The 7,976-nt window shown below is 54.3% G+C and overlaps 1 pseudogene; it reads left to right on the top strand.

The window, feature by feature from the left end:
- Positions 1-1,102: 1,102 nt before the first annotated feature.
- LOC123926625 lies at positions 1,103-2,101 on the top strand (annotated as a pseudogene).
- The last annotated feature ends 5,875 nt before the right edge of the window (positions 2,102-7,976 follow it).

The raw sequence follows: 7,976 nt of genomic DNA, 5'->3' as shown, positions 1-7,976 counted from the left end.
GACCCTGAGTTTGGGAGGCACGACCACGGGAGTGCAGATGCATTTGCGGGCTTAGGGCTGCATGGCTGGTTCATCCAGGCTCATCCCGGCTCATCCCATCCAAGCACATTCCCTGCAACTTAGACTGGAGTTCACATAGGTGAAATGTCTGGTATAGAGCAAGCAGCAGCCAGGGTTGGGGCGCCTGGGTGTCTCAGTGGGTTAAGCCTCTGCCTTCAGCTCAGGTTACGATCGATTGCAGGGTCCTGGGATGGAGCCCAGCATGGGGGGGCGGGGTGTCTCTGCTCAGCAGGGAGCCTGCTCCCCGCCCCTGCCTGCCTCTCTGCCAACTTGTGATCTCTCTCTGTCAAATAAATAAACAAAATCTTAAAAAAGAAAAAAGAAGAAGCCTGGGCCTACAACAAGTAGGAACATCCACCTTGCGGTCCACAAGCCCAGGAGGCTACAGTTCCTACAAACAGGTGTCAGTTTGCTCCAGCTTCACAGCGTTTGAGACATTCCCTTGCCCAAGATCCTTGTACTCTAAGTTTCTTCCTTTCTCCATATAAATATTTCCAGTACTTTCATGTGCCAATCAGTTACCATCATTTGCAGCTCCCTGTTTGAGGCTGGTTAGCCTCTTCTGCATATGCTCGAGTAGTTTGTCCTGTGCAAAGCTGCTAGTTTCCTACAGCTGCCCCCAAACCGCAGTCGAATGTGGGCTCCGCCCGGTGCCCACTGCCCACCGCAGGCGGGGCCGAAGGGGGGCCGTTTGGGGGGAGAGTAATCACTTGGTGTGGTGGTTGTGATGGAAAGTTCTATCTGTCCGTGACCAGAGTTATGCCTGATCCTTAGTGCTCGCTCTGAGCTGCTCCTGGCTTGGTACATACCTGCACTTCAACCCACTGGCACCTCCAGCGCCCTCCTAATCTGGGGCCAGTTCCGTCTGGCGCTCGCGGTTGCTTCCCCACCAGGCAGACCCCTGCCACTCCGCCAGGCTGGGGCACCCCTGCGAATCACACCCCGAAGTGGGGCGCGAGGGGCGGAACGCGCCAGGAGGGGGAGACCGCGCCTCTCCACCTTGCGCCGCGCTGCCCCTCTGGCGGGACCCACAGTGTCGCCCATGCACCCTGACCCACGCCAGGCCAGAGGCGTCACAGCTGAAGGGACCGGAGCCCTGGAGCCGCCACGCGCCAGTCGCCCGACCTCGCCGCTGGGGCCCGCGAAGCCTCGGCACGCGGGCACCTCCCCACCCCCACCCCGGGACCGCCCCGCCTGGTCCGGGGCGTGGCCCCAGAGACCTGCGGAACCCAGGGGTTGTGGGGGGGGGGGGGGGCGCGGGAGGGAGGCGGCGGGAAGGCCGAGGAAGTGACGACTGGGCAAGGTGCCATCTTCATGGAAGAGGCGGAGGGGTGGAGAAGCTGCAGTTCGTGGAGGGGGAGGGCTGGGGGAGCTGGGGGTGTGGGGGCGGGGGAGGAAGAGCTAGAGGTGGGAGCCGCAGCGCAGCAGGGCCCGGGGCCCCTAAACCTGGATGGCCCAGCCGTGCACCCACCCGAGGCCATCGAGTGGCAGATGAGGTGCCCAGGCGGACAGGGCCTACCTTTGGCTGCAGCGCAGGTCTGGGCGCATCCACCGTCTGCACCTGGCCCGTAGGAGTTTCGTCATCCAGAATATTCCTGGCTCCTGGGTCACGGCCCTTCTGAACCACTCGCAGCTGACAGCCATGATCATGAGTGGTGATGAAGACATGCTCTGCTACCTGATGCGTTTGGAAGTGAGGGAGCTCAGGCACGCCAGGACCCAATGCAGGTTCAAGTTTCGCTTTTGGAACAACCCCTACTTCTGGAACAAGGTGCTCATGGAGTATGAGCACAGATCCTCAGGACTGTGGTATCAGTTCTGGTTTGCCAGGATACGGTCCGCAGCGTCTTCATCTGATTCTGGCAGCACAGCCTCCCAGAGGCTGACAAGGTTGCCCAGATTATTAAAGAGGACCTGTGGCTCCAGCCCCTGGAGTACCACCTGCTGGGCAATAGGCCTCCCAGAGCCAGAAGCCTGGCAAGGTGGCCCACAGAGGCCCACAGAGGCCCCTCCTAGGCTCCACAGGTTCCAGTCTGGCTAAGTCCCTTGCTAGGACCTGGCCCCTACCTAAGACTCCCTTCTACCTGTGTTTAGGCCAGTGACATAACCCTGCTATCTGCTTGAGCTTTCAGGCTCTCTGGCCCCTCTGAACGTTCAGTGGACTCTGCTCCAAGGCTGTGGCCTCCATGCCCAAGCTCTTCTGTTTCCAAGTGGCCTTCATGCATCACATAGCTCTTACATGCCATAGTGTCTACCAAGGACCCAGTGCTAAGGATGGGCACTACCATCATCTTCATGGTCCAGGTCTACCTCTGATGGTGGCCTTCCTTCCCACCCTTTTTTTTTTTTTTTTTTTAAAGTAAGCTCTATGCCCATTGTGGGGCTTGGACTCATGATTCTGAGATCAAGAGTCCCAAATGCTACCAACTGAGCCAGCCAGGCACCCCCTTCCCGCTCATTTTTTTTAAAAAAAGATTTTATTTATTTATTTGATAGAGATCACAAGTAGGCAGAGAGGCAGGCAGAGAGAGAGGAGGAAGCAGGCTCCCTGCCGAGCAGAGAGCCCAATGCAGGACTCGATCCCATGACCCTAAGATCATGACCTGAGCCAAAGGCAGAGGCTTAACCCACTGAGCCACCCAGGTGCCCTTCTGACTCATTTTTGACATGGACACCCACAAGTTATTGCTAGAAGGACCAGTGCCTCTGAGGCCTACTACTTCAAGGCCACAACATGCTGGGCTTCATCATGATGCATCCAGAATACTGGCTGCGGCAAACTGAGTCTCATCACCCGAGAAGCAGATGCGTTTGGTGCTGGCTGTCAGCTAGCTTTGGACACTCCATCCTCAGGACCGCAGGACCATAGGCCCGGCCATCCCAGGCTGCTGGCTCCTGGGCATCTGGTAGAATGGTCACACAGCCAGTAGATGACTACTGGGCATTGGTGAGGTCAAGGGCCTGAGGCAGTGGGCAAGGCATTCTTTGTAATCACACCGTTCTTCTTACCCCTGTGCTGGTACTATCTCACAGCTGACTCTTCTGCTGGTCAAGATCCGTGGTACCATGGCAGTGTCTGGCTGTCTCCCGTCCTGAGTTCTGCCAGGGCTGCCACCAACATTGTTGCCTGCTCCCAGGTCTGTCAGGGCCTCAACGACCACCTGGCAAGGCACAAGAAAGCCCCCGGCCCCCTAGGAGCTCTGGCATGCTGCATATCTGGGCATGCGCTCCAGCCAGGGGCCATGATGGGGGGTCCGTTCCAGAAGCCTATCTTCCTGAGCCCAGTCCTGGGGCTCACACAGAATCCAGGCCCCAACCACCACCCTCAGTCTCTGTCTGTTTTAGGCTGCCAGGCTGCAGGTACACGAGGGGGAGTTTCTAGTCGTGGGGCCTGTCTATACCTGCCCAGATCTCACATCTTTTTCGTTTTCTTTAAAATGACAGCTAATGGGATGCCTGGGTGGCTCAGTGGGTTAAAGCCTCTGCCTTTGGCTCAGGTCATGATCCCAGGGTTCTGGGAATCGAGCCCTGCATCAGGCTCTCGGCTCAGCAGGGAGCCTGCTTCCCTTCCTCTCTCTCTGCCTGCCTCTCTGTCTACTTGTGATCTGTCAAATAAATAAATAAAATTTTAAAAATAAATAAATAAATAAAATGACAGCTCAGAAACAAACAACTGAAGAAGCAAAGTTCTTAAAAACAGCTAAGCAGGCCGTCTTTCTTATTGAATCTGCTCCTCTTTGGCTCTAGAGGAGGAGGGTTGCTCTGCACACTGCAGGAGGGGCCCCCCATCTTTGCCACCTCTTTCCCATGCCCCGCCTCCTTTAGCAAAGGCATTCCCCCAGGCGCGGGGCTAGTTCTTTGTTCTGTTCTATGCTGAGTTCTTTTAGACCAGCTCCTTTCTTCTCCTTCCACCGGATCCAACCCCCACTGTGGGACTGTCTAGGTGGAGGAGTTCAGTTGCCTCCCCCGGTCCTTCTTCGGGAGAGGGGCCTTGTCTTTTGCTTCCCAGGACCTGGGGAGGCCTTGACACGAAACATGGTGGTGGGTGCTCTCTGCAGGGGAATGCAATGGAAGCAGAGGCAACTAGGAAGTTTCCAGTGGCTGAGAGACCGTGGCGTGTAGGGGGCAGAGTCCCCTGGTTCTTCTGAACTTTCCTGATTCATCAAAATGTTTTTTAAATGAGAATTATTAACCAACCACTGAAATTTGAGAGGTTCTCTTGGTCCAGGTGTGAAAGTGGAAAGTGAAGGCTGTTTTTCATTTCACAGCTTTTAAGTAAAGCCCTATGCTTTACTCCCCGGTTTCTGCCTGGTGGAGACATTGAGCTGTCCCGGCCTGCTTATTGCTTTTAGTCGAGAACATTTACAAGAATGTCCATGTAATTTCTCCCTGCCGCGCCATTCGGAGACTTCAGTGGCCATTCGTGGTGGTGACCAGGTTGTTGTGGCCTGTTAATACAGCCCTGTGTGGTTCTGTAGGACTTAAAACTGGGAGCTGTTAGCATGTTCTGTGAGGATAGCCTCCAGAAAGACATCTGCTAGGGCCCTGATGACTCTGTACCCTGGCCGCCACGATGTAGTGGGCATTGCGGGATCTCTGCTTCTAAACAGAGAAATATCCATGGGATGGCTTTGTCCAATCAGAAGAGGATTCATGGCACTGCTGTCTCCTATCTGCATGGTTAAAAAAATAAAAACCTTTCAGTCTGGGGAAAAAAGAAGTCAGATGATGCTATTCCCCCATCCAGAATGCTCCATTGGCAGGAAAAAAAAAAAGTCCTAATTCTTTATCAGGGCTGACAAAGCCCAGCCCTGTCTGGCTCCTGCTGACCCCTCCCACTGATCTCCTCCTCACTCACCCCCAGTCACCTCTCTCCTCCTAATGCAGCACATTTTGGCCTCAGGGGTTTTGCACTCTCTCTCTCTAGAATTTTCTTCCTACAGATACTCTCCTCTCTGACCCCCTCCCCTCTTTCAGGCCTTAGTCAAATGCCACTTCTCCAGAGGCCATCCCCATCTTGCCTGTCTAAAGTCCTTCTTTACCCGCTTCTGTCTCTTCTCCCCGCCCCTTCGAGATTTTCTCCATATCACTGTAACTCTCTGAAATGGTCTTATTTTCCTCTTCTCATTCCTCCTCTGACGAGTCAGGAGAACAGCGACCTATCTGTTGGCTACTTGGTCGCGTTATGCCTCAGAAATTACTTGTGCAAGTGAATGACTATCCAGATGTGTCCATAATATCCAGAGCATTATCCCAGGCCCCGACAGAACAAAGAACAAGGCATAGTTTGCCCGGAGACCTTCAGCTGGGCAGTGACGGGTCTCCGTGTGATTTACTGCACAGCTGGAGCACATCTGGGAGGGAAAGGGGCACCACTACCAATGACACCGGGCCAAGAAGCCTAACTGGTACAGAATCGTCACCCCAAAGAGATGGGATACAACTAAGTCCAGCTTGGCATACAGCTCACCCCAAATGTGTGTGATGGGGGATCGGAGGGTGGAGACTCCCCTGATGTTGGGACATGGGAGCTGGGCCTTGAGGAAAAGGCAGCCTTTTAGGTAAAATGCCCTTAGGGAATTCCTGAGGGAGCAAACGGCAGGACTAAAGGCACTGGGATAGAAGATGCCTGATGTGTTCAGGGCACAGCATGGACCCTGGATATGGTTGCTTGGAAACGGCAACGCTGGATGGGTAGGGTAAGGCCATTTTCTGGATATTCAAGCCAAGGCATTAGCCCATGGATAGTGGGGAGGGCTATCAGATGTGCTTCAGAGGTAGGAGAGAGCTGACAGGGCAGCTGGCTGCAAGGGGAGGGGAGTGTCTGCAACTCCAGCTCTCTATTATCTTCGGTTGAGCCCCAGGCTGCAGCTCTTTCAGGAAGCCCTTCATGATTGCCCTTCCTTGCAACAATCTCTGCCACCTCCGAAGTACAGCCTAGAACCCAAATTTTGGATACTACTGCCTGGCCGGGCTACCTCCTCTGGGTTTCTCTTTTGTGTTAAACACCTGTTTGTGATGCTCCCAAGGGAATCAGAATAAGCCTCTAAACATCCTGGGGATCCTAGAAACTGGTGCCCCAAGTCATTTGCCTGCCCTGCACCTGGTGGTTGGCAAGTGCACTTAGGCTCCTGCAGGCCAGATTTGGGCCCTGTCGCAGCCTGCACGTTCTTAGCCCTGGACGATGGTGTTGACTGGATCTTTCTGCTGCCTGGCCAGGGCCGTGCTTCTTTCACTCTGTGACTTATCTCAGCAAAGGGCCGTGGCAGACGTGGATCCCGGCCACCCATCTGGGGCAGGAGTCTCGTCCTCAAAACCCACTCCTGCTTGCTCACTCTTTCATGTCCTGAGTCACTCGTTTGTTTACCCTCATATTTTAGCAACCACTCCAGAATGGGAACCGGGGGTACAAGATGACTGCTTTGATCTCTGCTCTCAGTAACCTCAAGAGCCCAATAATGAGGCTGAAAGCAGTGATACTAACTATTGACGTTTAGTGAGCACCTACTATGTGCCAGGGGCCTACATGGACACAGTAGCCAGAGTGGCTCTCTAGACCTGAGTCAGTTCATGTCCTTAGTTCTAAAACCCTCCAAAGGCTCCAATCACATGGAAGAGGAAAAACTAACCCACTCCTCACAACCTGAAAAAGCCTCATGATCTGGCCTCTTGTCACGTCTCTAACTTCACCTTTTCTGGCTCCCCTTCTCCAGATCACTTTTCAGCGACACCGCCTCCTGCTGGTCTTCAAAGCTGGCTCAGAACCTTGCTTGCTCTGCCCTCTGCCTGGAACCTTCTTCTTCAGATACAAGTATGCATTCCTTACGGTTTCTCAGCTCATCTGTTACAGTTTCACCTCTTCAGGAAGCCTCCCCTGATTACCCCTTCTCAAAGCTACCCTGTTGGAGTGCTGGGGTCACTCAGTTGGTTAAGTGTCTGACTCGTGATTTCAGCTCAGGTTTGTGATCTCAGGATCATGAGCTCCAGCCCCGCGTCAGGCCCCTTGCTCACAGCAGGCAGTCTGCAGAACATTCTTTCTCCCCTGCTCCCTCTGCCCCTCTCTTCACACTCACTCTTTCTCTCTCTCTCTCTCAAATAAATAAATTGCCCTGTTGCTCTCCCTCCCTCTTCTGTGGTGTGAATTTTGTTAGAGCACTTACAACCATCTGACATTACATTCTTACGTACCTGCCTTTTTTCCTACCCTTGCGGGGACGTCATTCTAGTCACTGCTGAGTAACCCTCACCTAGCTAGCACCCGGCACGCCTGGGGCTTCTGAAACTCGTGGAATCAGTGAGTACTTTACATGCTCCTGGTTTAGGACGTTCTTCCAAGTGGGCCAGGGGAAGATTATCTCTGGGGATAGGAACCCTGTGTGGCCAGCGTAGCCCTTCTCCAGGCAGTGTCTGTGCCCATTTCTGGTCCCTCCTCCAGAGGGATGGCTGCCTGGCTTACACCTGCGCGAGGGTGGAGGCAGGAGGTCAGAGCGAGGAGGGGCTTCCTGCTCCGGGGTGGAGAGCAACACGTGCCTCTGACCCCATGGCGCTGCTTGCCTCTGTTCTCAGGACTCTGCCCTGTTCTGTTGGCCTGGGGAGGAACTTTGGACAAGTTTTTACAATCAGAAAAATCTGTCCCGAAACTAGAGCAATTAGCTGTTACCTGTAACCACCCTAATTAGAGTTTTGATTTTTTTCTCCAAGGACATGATTTCAGCACAGAAATTCAAGGAAGTCTCTGGTATCTGCTTGGCCTTGCTCAGCAGAACTGAACATTGACTTGGGCCGGTGAACTCTGAGGCCCCCGTCCCCCTGGTCCCCCCATCACCGCTGACTCAGGATCTCAAGGGCACGGCGCTGTGGTGGAGCAGGCACCCTCTGGAAGGCTGGTAGGCCTGCGTGCTCTTGATTTCCCACTG

The sequence above is a fragment of the Meles meles genome, chromosome 16 (assembly GCF_922984935.1).
Source record: "Meles meles chromosome 16, mMelMel3.1 paternal haplotype, whole genome shotgun sequence".
In the NCBI taxonomy this organism is placed as follows: domain Eukaryota; kingdom Metazoa; phylum Chordata; class Mammalia; order Carnivora; family Mustelidae; genus Meles; species Meles meles.
This window is presented reverse-complemented; position numbering and strand designations above follow the sequence as displayed.